Consider the following 12693-nt stretch of genomic DNA (forward strand, 5'->3'; position numbering starts at 1 on the left):
TCGAGCCCCGCGTCAGGCTCTGGGCTGATGGCTCAGAGCCTGGAGCCTGTTTCCGATTCTGTGTCTCCCTCTCTCTCTGCCCCTCGCCCATTCATGCTCTGTCTCTCTCTGTCCCAAAAATAAATAAACGTTGAAAAAAAAATTAAAAAAAAATTTTTGAAATTTAATGAGGGAAACAGTATGATTAGAAAGTACAGTATAGTACTTTCTATACTGTTCTTCCTGGGGCTGGAAGAACAGTATAGTGGCAGGATGGCTTGTGACCATCCTGCCCCACCTCCACTTAACAGAAAAAGATATTTTATACCTAGCATTGTACTTTTTGTATCTTTACATGTAGGTGCTTCCTAAAGTTTTTTTTTTTTGTTTTTTGTTTAAAGTAGGCTTTGCACCCAGCGCAGAGCCCAATGTGGGGCTTGAACCCTGAGATCAAGACCTGAGCTGATATCAGGAGTCGGATGCTTAACCAGCAGGGCCACCCAGGCGCCCCAGTGTTCTCTAAAGTTTTGTTTTTGTTTTTGGCTCTTTTTTTCTTGTACTCCATTGGCAGAATGAGTGACTCTCAGGTGTATTGCTCTGGTTCTGTTTTCTCTCCCAAGTTCTATTTCTGTATGTTCAAGTGCCCACAGGCATATATCCAGAAGTCTTGCTGGCACTTTAAACTTTTACATATCAAGCATTGGTTATTTTGTAAAAAAAATTTTCCTCCTCTGATCCTTATTTCTTTTGAGATATTACCAGCCTATTCTTTCAGGTAGAAAACAAGGAAACTCATTGTTATCTTGAGTGTTTTCTTAATTACCATTTGACATTTATTCAGTTGCCAAGCCTATTTCCTCTGATACTCACATAGTCCTCTCATTCCCCTGCTGAGTAACCTTCCCTGTCATTTAATTTCATCACCTACTGTTTCTCTTCTCTGCCCTTTTGGTTCTTATACACCACCAAATTCATAATCGTGACATAGAGTTTTGATCACATTATGGTTGCCTTTTGCCCAGAAATTAACAGTTGAACTCATTACCCTACTCTTAAAGCTTCTCCATAATTTGGCTCAAACTTGTTTCTCCATTTTATTACTATCATTCACATAGCATTTGCTTCTGATAAACTAACTTCTTTGTTATTTACATTTTGCACTTCCTAAACCAAATCATACCCATCATTCAAGACTGAGTTCCAGGGCTACCGTCTCTGTGAAACATTCTCTGATTCCTCAAGATATACATATTTTTTTGTTCTTCTGAATTTTTATGGTATTTCATTGGTCTTTTCCTTTGTGATTCATAACTTTTTGCCTTACACTGTATTTTTGGTACATGTCTTATATCCCCAATTAGAATATAAATTCCTTATTCCAACCTGTATACCCATAGAGCAGATTGCCTTCAGATGGCTGGATGAATGAATCCTATACATTTTTTTAGTTTATTTATTCATTTAGACAAAAAGCATTATTATAGAGCATCTCCTTGATAATTTACTATTATTTTCAAATTCACACTTCCATAACGTTTGAACTTGTTTGTAACTTTTTACTGACATCATTTGGCTAATAGTCCCACTTCCCTTGCCCCCACTTCAAGTCTACCTTTTCGTTAGGGTAATCTGATATGAGGTAGACATTTTTTGCGTTGTTTCTTTAGCTCTGTTGTGGTGGGGCTAATGATAGTGGCCTCTGGAAGTTTTTCTAGTTGATTTGAGGGTTAAGTCTTAGAAAAAAAATATTCTTTAAACTCATTCCATTTTACTAGTTTTCTAGTTTACTAATTTGTCTCTAGTCATTTACTTATGTGTGCATAATCCTCTGAGATGGAGTGTTCCTACTTAAATATATAGAACAAAGCTTAATTCACTTGGGCACAAGGCAAGCAAATGATGAAGCTAGGCTAAAATCCAGGGTTTCTGTAGTATCCCTATCCCATGCTTTTCTAAAATGTTGCATCCAGAATTCTTTTGGAGTTATTTTGTTCTGGATGGTATATAAGGCAATTTAAAAAGTCCTTAAACGCATAGTTACTGGCTTATTGGCATGTGGGTATGTGTATCTCTGGAGCACCCAGTATAGCCCTTTGTTTAATTGTTTTAATTGTTTAATAAAGGAAGTTGATTACACACTGCTTGTGAATCTTCCAGTGGATCTGCATCATTCCAGAGTAGTGACAGGGCAATAAGTGGACTGATATACTTTTAATATGTGCTAGAGTTTGTTTTTTATTTTATGAGTGGAGAAATGTCTAACATTTGGCTCTTAACTGATTGCTAGGCCCATGTGCATATATTTTACTTGATCCTCACAGCCAGTCCTGGCACTGTATTATCATCTCTGATTTAAAGTTATGTTACTTATATACAGTCAGTTTTCATTCAAATCTAGGTCTGCCTAATACCAGAGACTACAGCCTATGAAACTAGCCGCTTGATATCTGAAGAATATTCAGAACAGCTTATCACATACAGGCCTTCAGAGGCTATATATCTGTGTCTGTTTATTGCTAAATATGTTTAGCTGTACATTATACTATCTTAGCATTAGGGAAGCAAAGCAATCAGTCATTCCTTGGACTGGCATAGGAGATCTTAATGCTGGGGCTGAATATTGCAGCTGCCACTGCAGCTCGGAACCAGCAGGGGGCCAGAGTAGTGCTGGAAAGAGAAAAACCCTGACTTTACTCAGTTTGAAAGTCTGCTCTGGTGTTTTGGAAATACAGCCAATAGGGGTAAGAATGTCGCCTAATTTTTGTTATTCACCTTCCTCCCTCCTGAAACACACACACAAAAAAAGGAGATGGGAAGCAGAATAGAGTAAGAGAAAAACCAGAATAATTGAGCTTTGTTATCTTGTTCAAGTTAGTTATGAGACCTTTTAAAGATTTCCAGATTTGGCCAAGGATTAGCAATTAGTGGACAGCTGGAAATGTGTGTGTTTTTTTTTTAATTCTTTACTTTTGAAGTATGGTTGACATACAGGGTTATATTAGTTTCAAGTGCACAACAGGAAATGTGTTTTTAATTCTGTCAGTTAAATTTTATTTCTGTGCAACTTGGATACCTCTAAATTATTTCTCCTATAACATTTCTTCTATATTCTGCTTTTATGAAAGCAATTTGAATATCTTTAAGCAACTTCCAAAGCCTCAGTGTTAATAATGTTTGAAATGGAAATTATGAGAAGGAAGAACTAGAGAAATCTATGTTTCTTGGGTAGAACCTATGGTTCTCAAGGTAGAATCTTGGTTCTTGGGTAGAATCTATGGTTCTCAAGACTTTATTGGCTTTTAAGGCTAACGGCTATCAAAAAATAAATTAAATGTTATTTCTGGGTTGCCTAAAGATGTATATAGCTGTGATATTCTGGATTTACACTGTGGTCTTTAGGAATAGAGAAAAACAAACAAAAACATGAATGAGAAGTAAAGAAAAGAAGTGAGAATAAGAGAGAGGTAAATGCCACTAAAACAGCCAAAGATCTGTAGTTACTCAAATTAGCAAAATTGCAATGATAGGTCTACAATATGTTTAGCCTACTCGAACACATATGTATGTATACATACATATATTTTATAATGGTAAATGTAATAGTCATTTCTGCTATACCACTTGTTTTGAAACAGATATATTCCAACATGATTGATTGATATATTAGGGAACAGTGTGAGCATAATACACTTTCCTTGTTTACTTTTGGGTAGTTTCATTTCAGAGAAGCACTATGGGAATGCACAAACCACCTTGCTGAACCAAGCCACATAGAAATACACAAAATGTATACATGCACACACTTCAATTTTTTTAATGTTTATTTTTGAGAGAGATAGAGAGAGAGAGAACACAAGCAGGGGAGAGGCAGACAGAGAGGGAGACACAGAATCCAAAGCAGGCTCCAGGCTCTGAGCTGTCAGCACAGAGCCCAATATGGGGCTCGAACTCACAAACCGTGATTCCATGACTTGAGCCGAAGTCAGACACTTAATCAACGGAGTCACCCAGGTGCTCCAACATGAACACACTTCAAATACCAACCAGCAATCTCAGTGTAGCACATATTATGAGTCACATCCATGTACATTTGGTATTAAAACTTTCCAACTGATTTCAGATAACCCTATTACCACTATTTCAAAATAACTCACAAACTACAACTCTTTAACACCTACCTTCGTAAGCAAATGCCAGGTCTTTTTCAAAGTAAAGTGCCATATTTATTATTTATGTTTATGTTATTATTATTTATGTACTTTTAAACCATTTAGCATGTAAGACCATGCTGTTTTTATTAGGTTCCTACCTTTTCTTAAAAAAAAAAATTGTCTGTGATGAAGTTTTTGAATATTGAGTTCCAGCCTCACTGTACCTTGCTATTTGCCTCTTCAGTGTGATCACAGCCCTGAGCTAAATGAGTATGGGCAAAAGCAGGGAAGCAGACAGTGTGAGAAACATATGAAAGAACCTAGGAGAAGATATGGTTAGAAAATATGAAAGATATGATGAGAAAGAAAAGATGTGTTCAGAACATAGGAGAAGCCTGAGGACCCAAGCATCTCTTCGCCCTTGGGCAAAGCTAACAGTCAACCCCAGAATACAACATGATCTGTTGGGATGCATCCTGGGTGTAAGGGGGCAGGTTTACCCTCACCGAGTTGGAAGAAACAGTGTAACCTGGGGGCTGGAGTAATGGACAGAGCAGTGAAGCCAGTAGAGACAAAAATCACAGCAGCAAGTTCAGATTCAGCGATTTCTGACTTTGATTAGTAGAAAACACAAAGCCAAAGAGAATCTAAGAGAGTTGTATTGTCAAAGATATTTAAGTCTGAGAAGTAAAGGCTTGTGATTTCCCATCCCCTGGAAACTCCCAGACTACTGAATGTGATTCCGAAACAAGTGGACTGCTTCAGCAGGAAACCTCCCAGTCAGGAGCCATCCACAGTGACCTTCTCAGTGTGATTTTGGGGGATGGCTGGTAGGGGAGATCTCCCAGAGATTAGAGACTAGAATCAGGGGGCAAACAATTTGGTAACTATGGAACTCATTTCCTTTCCCAGACAGGGAAGCTTGCTCTTCCTGTCCAACCAAATATCATATATATTATGGATTGATGGATTGATTTTTTTATCTCCCTTTTTTCATGTAGGAGTGTTTATTGCTGGTGTCCTTTTTTTTTTTTTTTTTTTTTTACTTTGCCTTGTTTATTATTAGATGTTTTGGTGTGGGGGTGAGCCATAGGATGATAGACCATAAGGAGCAGCTTCAAACTTGATTGAGCATGTAATCAACAGATATTGGAGCTGGAGGCAGTAAACAAGTTTGAGTAAGAGTGAGTGCACTGTTCGTCACGTGTGGAAACCTTGCCTAATGTTAGGCGGGGTCATTGTTGAAAGTATAGATGTAGGAAAAGGGTAGGTGTGGATGCTGGGCAACCAGTTGGAACTTCTTTATGGAATGGTTTTATGTAACACATAAATGTAACTGAGTGAATCCAGCTACATAATGCTTTGAAGTTCAATCTTACTGTAGATAATCTCACCCAACATTTCACTTGACTCTTGACTTGAAGTTGCTCTTTCATAGTGAGCCTCATAATTCACCTTTTCCTACCTCACAGGCCTGTCAATCTCTTGGCACTAATGCTAACACATTCAGCAGCCAAGCTGGTTAATAAGTGGGCCCTGTTCTTACGCATGCGGTTATTAACAATTGGTTACCTGAACTAGCAGGACCAAAATCATTTTTCAGGTTTGATATGGCTTTTGAAAGAGAGGATCAGGACCAGAGACCTCTTCTTTTGAGATTGTGGGGGCCAAGGCCTTGTAATCTGTTCTACCAGGTAGGGAGAGGCCAACTATGAATGAAGGCCACACAAAAAAAAGCAATGCAAAAAGAGAGAGAAAGAGCTCCGGTGACCTTGTTTAAGCTTTGGCAGAAGTTAGCTTTAATCCAGGGTCTCTCAACCTTGGTACTGTTGACATTTTGGGCTGGATAACTCTTTGTTGGGGGAGAGGATATTCTCTGATTTTAGGATGTTCAATAGCTTCTCTAGCCTCTCCCCACTAGATGCTTCCCCAGTTGAGAACCACTGCTCTAATCCTAGGCTTGTGGCTACATGATCCTTAATTTCCCTTTTTGCTGAACTTATTTGCATTGGGTCTGTCACTTGCAGTCCAATTGTTTTAGTTAACTTTCTCCTCCAGTTTTTATATGTAAATAAAAATAAATGTACTCATTAAACATAAACAACCCTGAAACCAATAAGGTAAAATTAACAATAATTTAGTTCAATAAATAGCACTAAATTGCCAATAAAACAATCATAAAAATATGTATTTGTGTGTTTTGTATTTTACATGTTAGAGTCTTGATTTTTTTTTAACATGACAAATCAGTTTTTGTGTCAATTATTGTTACTGCTGACAGTAAACACTTTTTTTAAATGTTTATTTATTTTTGAGAGAGAGAGAGAGACAGAGCATGATCAGGGGAGGGGCCGAGAGAGAGGGAGACACAGAATCTGAAGCAGGCTCCAGTCTCCGAGCTGTCAGCACAGAGCCTGATGCAAGGCTCGAACCCACAAACTGCGAGATCATGACCTGAGCTGAAGTCAGACACTCAACCAACTGAGCCAGTCAGGCACCCTGACAGTAAACACTTTTTTAACCACCAGTGTGTTATTTTGATGAACTAATCAATTTAATATTGTGCCTTTAAAAATTCTGTAACTAGTTATAACACTTATGGCTAGTGAAGTAGATATCAAAGATGGAATCTAAGTCTTACAATACTCAATAATGTGAATGTGACTACTAAGGTAGAGGAGGTATTGGAATTCTGCATAGTTACACTACCACATATAGTAATAACTTTTCCCACCATGTTTTTGTATTTGAATTGCTGTAGAATCATTGCTTATTTTGTGAACCATGATGTCATTTGACCGTAACTTGATCTATATGTATCATTTGCATTTTTAACTTTTCCTCTCTGCTTTTCTCAATAGCTGATACAACTCCATGGCACTACATTATTTATAGGTTGTTAAAGTCTCTATCTAATAATAAACAATGAAAATCTCATTCTATGGAATTTTTTTCAATTGTGAATTAACAATGTAAAATAGAAGTTTTGATTTTGTATCAGGTAAACTAATCCAACGTTTGGACATTGGAACTCTCTAATATAATGGTAGTTGTATATGCTTAAAAGTACATTACAAGTTAAATTATAAGTTAACTTGAAGGACACCTGGGTGGCTCAGTTGGTTAAGCATCTAACTCTTGATTTCAGCTCAGGTCATCATCTCACAGTTCTTGAGATTGAGCCCTGCATCAGGCTCTGCACTGTCAGTGTAGAGCCTGCTTGGGATTCTCTCTCCCCCTCTCTCTCTCCTCCTCCCCAGCTTGCTCTCTCTCTCTCTCTCTCTCTCTGTCTCTCTCAATAAGTAAACATAAGAAATTAAAAAGAAGCTAACTGAGAAAAATTGATTTTTTATTTTTTAAAGTTTATTTATTTGGGGGGAGAGAGAGGGAAAGAGAGAGAGAAAAGAATGAGCAGGGGAGGGGCAGAGAGCAAGGGAGAGAGAGAATCTCAAGTAGGATCCATGTGGAGCCCAACACTGAACTCAAACTCACAAACCACTGTGAGATCATGACCTGAGCTGAAAACAAGTGTTGGACGCTTAACCTATTGAGCCACTCAGGTGCTCCTGCAAAGAATTATTTAAACTTCACTTATTAGTTTTATTGTTAGAAATTTGATGTTATTTTGAATCTATGTTAGGTATATTGAAAGATAACCACATCACTATGTTAATGTGTTTTGAACTAAGATTTTTATGTAAGAGAAGACAAATATAAAATTTAAAAAGTAGAGTTGAAACTCTGTAATGTTAGATATAAACTAATGATATTTTTTTAAACGTATTTCCTAACTTTGATCACTGAAGGGTCTAGAAGCAGTGACATCCCGGTAGCAACAAGTATGCCTGCTACCCAAACTTCACTAAAAACACTGGAGCTCCCTGGAGAAATGGCTCATTCCAGATCTGTGACAGAGTAAATACAAAGTGAGGCTGGGACATTCTGGTGAACTAGAAAGCAATAAAAATTTGAGGAGTAATGGAATTGTATCAAAAGTATGCAGGAAGTATCTTGAAGTGGCTTCCACTGGACATATTTGGGGAAATTTGCACACTTATTATAAATACCTCTTCTATATCATTGCATATCCCCTAGGGTTCACTGGTCTCAGTTCAGCTCTGTGCAAACTCTAGTGTAGGTGGAACCATACATGGCTCTATTTCCTGCTGTTCTGCAAGCCCCTGGCTTTTTGCAGTGTCCACAGGGAAGACTCACACATGTGCACCCTGGAGGTACAGAGGAGTTAAACTCAAGTGTATGGCAGTTAATGCTCTTTTGGGAAAGCCTTTCTTTAATCAATGGAAAATGAAGCCAGTGAATAAATTTTCTCCTCATACCTTAGCGGTGGTCCTGAAATGTGCTTATATGGCTCTTAAGAGGTTCAGTCTGACAAATTAAATAGGTGGCCAGCTTGATAATGCATATTGTCATAATTGGCTCTCCCTCCTTTATTTTATTCCTCTTGTCCCTCACTCCTGCTTATTGTGATTGGATTACTTTTAAAACTAATATTACATAAGGCTTTTTCTTCAGACTCTTCTTTTTTGGGAAACCAAGCTAGAAGGATGACATCAAAAAAACTAATGCATGTAATTTATTGAAGCACTGAATATATAAAGATTTATGAATGATTTTTTTTTTCAACATTTATTTATTTTTGGGACAGAGAGAGAGACAGAGCATGAATGGGGGAGGGGCAGAGAGAGAGGGAGACACAGAATCGGAAACAGGCTCCAGTCTCTGAGCCATCAGCCCAGAGCCTGACGCGGGGCTCGAACTCAACGGACCGCGAGATCGTGACCTGGCTGAAGTCGGATGCTTAACCGACTGCGCCACCCAGGCGCCCCAAGATTTATGAACGATTTTGAATGATATTCAAAAGAAGAGAAAGACTTACCTCACCAAAAACAATCTTTTATTTGCAACCATTGGAAGTGAAGGTTACCAGCTTTTTACTCTCAGAATTGGTAATTAAAGGAAGAGAATTAAGCCATTATCATTCTTTTTCAATTAGAAATATAGTTGAGGAGAAGCTCTTTCCTACAAAACAGTGCCAGCCAATATAGCAGAAAGAAGAATAGAATTTTTTAAATGACCAGTTTTCAACCCCTGATGAAATGATTGATTTAGGTTAGGGTCATCAGTGAAGACAAATTCTTGCAGAAAGTGTTACTGGAGAACTGTATATTACTGCATGCATGTTACAAATGATTACTCTATACCTTGTTAAAAAGGACAGAAAGTCTTTTCAACAAATAAATTTGCTATTATTACCTTAACTCATAGTAGTACCTTAATTATTACTTAAGATTTTAAAGTCGTATTGTATTTTCCTGGTTTTTTGCATGCCTAGTAATTTTTGACTGGGTGCCAGACATAAATTGTATGCTGTGTGCTTTACATGTCTAAAAATTCCCTTAAATATTTTGAATCTACTCTAGGATGCAGTTAATTTATTTGGAAAGAATTTTAACCTTTCAGAACTTACCTACTTGTAAGCTCTATAAGGAAGCACCAGAACAACTTTTAATCTAGAGCAAATTTGGTCTCACTGCCAAGGCAGTATCCTTCAGAATATTCAACCCAACTTTCCATATATTACGAGATTTCTTCATTCTGGCTATTGGGAACAGGAACTATTTCCAGCCCTGTGTGAATACTGGGAATTCTTCAGCCTGATTCTTTCCATTGGTTCATCTCTTGGCCTTGGAGAGTTTTCTCACAGACGTGCTAATCAGTTCTCAGATGAAGATCTGAAGAGAATCCTCTGCAGATCTCTGGGACTGTCTTTGCAACTCTCTCCTCTGGTATTCTGCCCTGTGATTTTAGGCACATTGGCCTTCTTGAATTCTCAACCCTTGTCTCTTTAACTCAGGGAGACTGCCATGCTCTGTTTGGGTTCCCCTTCCTGTTCTGCTGCCTGGGGCTATTACCTTGTTTGTTTCCCTTCTCTCAGGGATAACTGGGCTGAGCTGCCTGGTGTCCAGTGTCTAAAAACCATTGGTTTATATATTTTGCCCAGTTTTTAAGTTATGTAAGACAAGAGTAAATTCAGTCCCTGTTACTTCATCATATCCTGAAACAAAAGTCACTGTAATTGTACTTTTTAATTACTCTGTTCAAATAATTTTTAGAAGACTGTACTTTAAGAAAAATTTTTTAAACATTTATTTTTGAGAGAGAGAGAGAGAGACAGAGTGCAATCAGGAGAGGGACAGAGAGAGAGGGAGACACAGAATCTGAAGCAGGCTCCAGGCTCTGAGCTATCAGCATGGAGCCTGATGCAGGGTTCAAACTCATGAACCACGAGATCATGATCTGAGTCCAAGTCAGACACTTAACCTATTGAGTCACCCAGGCAACCTAGAAGAATGTACTTAAAATTTTTTTCAAGTATTAATAGGATTAGTTAAAGAATATTTGCTTATCTGTTAAAATTTTTTTAAATAACTTACTTTTATCATCTTGTTTTCAGAGAATGAAGTTGTACCATTTTTCCTTTGGAAATTTATTGCCTTTTTTTGTGACTTAAGATATGGCCACTTTTTGTGATTTCTTTGTGTGCGTTTTAAAAAATGGTGTTTGGTAGGAATCAAATGTAAACACATATATAATCATATGTAGTCAGTCTTACTATATACTTTAAATACCTTGTCTTTATTTTGTGCCTTAGAATCATAGATTGATATAATGTCTCTCAGTGCTAAAATGACCTAAAAAAATTTTACCTCGTAGTTATTCTAAGCACCATCCTTACAAATTCTGAATATCTTCAGGTATACCAGAACTTTTTGAGTATAATCTTGGACTCAGGAAGATACAAGGCACTTAATACCCTTTAGTGATAATATCCATTTAACACTTTATTTATTTTTATTTTTTAGAGAGAGAGTGCAAGTGGGGGAGAGAGAGAGATTCTTAAGCAGGTACTGTGCTCAGCATGGAGGCTGACACAGGGCTCGATCCCAAGACCCTGGGATCATGACCTCAACTGAAATTAAGAGTTGGACACTCAAATGACTGAGCCACGCAGGCACCCCTCCATTTAACATTTTTTAAAAGTAGGGAATAAAACTCTATGTTTTACAAAACTACAAATTAAAGGAATAATTGACAGACTAATTTCTAGTCATCTTTGGTGCCTATTTCTTAGGTGTTAGGAACCAAATTACATTATAATATATTTAAGTTTAAAAGTCTACTTTAAATGAACCACCTTAAGAAATACATATTTTAGAATACAAATATATGTATATTAGGGTATATTTATTAAACATATGATATATAGATTAAGAAATAAAGCCAAGCTTTATTTGCTTTTTTCTTAAGGGTAATAAACAATTTAATCTATTTACAGATTTAAAAAAATTTTTAATAATTTTTAAAAAATGTTTATTTATTTATTTTTGGCAGGGGGAGGGGTAGAGAGATGGGGAGAGCAAGAATCCCAAGCATGCTCCACACTCTCAGTGCAGAGACTGCCATGGGGCTTAATCTAAAGAACCGTGAGATCATGAGCTGAGCTGAAATCGAGTTGGATGCTTAAGTGACCGAGGCACCCAAGTGTCCCTGTAGATTTTTGCTTTGCACTTTATTTAAGCTCATATTCTTAGGGATGCTTTAGTTCTGCAGAGACTAAGATTAAAATACAGTAGGTCTACTGACTATTGTCAGTTCTGTAATTGAGAGGTCTGTCATCAGAAGAGGAGCTCTAGGGGTACCTGGGTGTCTCAGTCGGTTGAGTGTTCAACCCGACTTCAGCTCAGGTCATGATTTCATGGTTTGTGAGTTTGAGCCCCGTGTGAGGCTCTGAGTTCTCAGCACAACCTGTTTCTGATTCTGTGTCTCCCTCTCTCTCTGCCCCACCCTCCCCCACCAAAATAAATAAACATTAAAAATAAAATAAAAATAAAATAAAAAAAGAAGAGGAGCCCGAGAATTTTGATTGGAAATATAAACTGGGAGACAGAACCTGAAAGTCTTTGGGACTGAGGAACTAGAAGAGAAAACTCCAAAGCAGGCCCTGACTCCCTGACTGGCATTCTCTCAAGGCCAGCATGTATTCCAAGCTGAGTACATTGCCTCTTTAATTCCAAAGAATCCTACAAATGTTGTCTAAGCCTGTCACCAGCCATTCCACTCAGTTTTCTACTTAATTCTTCATTCTCAATTTTTGCAGAGAGATCCATAATTTTAAGGTATTTTACCTTATAAATCTACATGTGTAATAATGAAAAAGTGGTATTATAATAGTCTTTAGCCTTATAAATTCTCATTGAAGAGATATTAATCATCCTGAGCAGTGTTTGTGTATGTATATGTGGAGGGACGGGGGCTTCTAAACAAAGTAATTGTATTTGGTTTACGCATAAGTAGTATAAGCTGTTCTACTTAATATTTTCAGGGTCTATATGTTTCTGTGTTCTTTGTAATTTTCCCTTTTGTAACTACAAATGTTGTTTCTAAGTTTCAAAATATGCCATATTTTAAAATACAGTAAACTTCCACAAAATTACACCTAAAATTAAATTATGAATACTAATTCTAAAATCTTCCTTGCTTT

General features: G+C 37.3%; 1 protein-coding gene across 5 annotated transcripts in view; it reads left to right on the top strand.

The window, feature by feature from the left end:
• Window positions 1–12693, top strand: part of CAB39L (calcium binding protein 39 like) — a 135092-nt gene that overhangs the window by 21751 nt on the left and 100648 nt on the right. The gene's annotated exons all lie outside the window — the stretch shown is intronic.

This window comes from Prionailurus viverrinus, chromosome A1 (genome assembly GCF_022837055.1).
Source record: "Prionailurus viverrinus isolate Anna chromosome A1, UM_Priviv_1.0, whole genome shotgun sequence".
Taxonomy (NCBI): domain Eukaryota; kingdom Metazoa; phylum Chordata; class Mammalia; order Carnivora; family Felidae; genus Prionailurus; species Prionailurus viverrinus.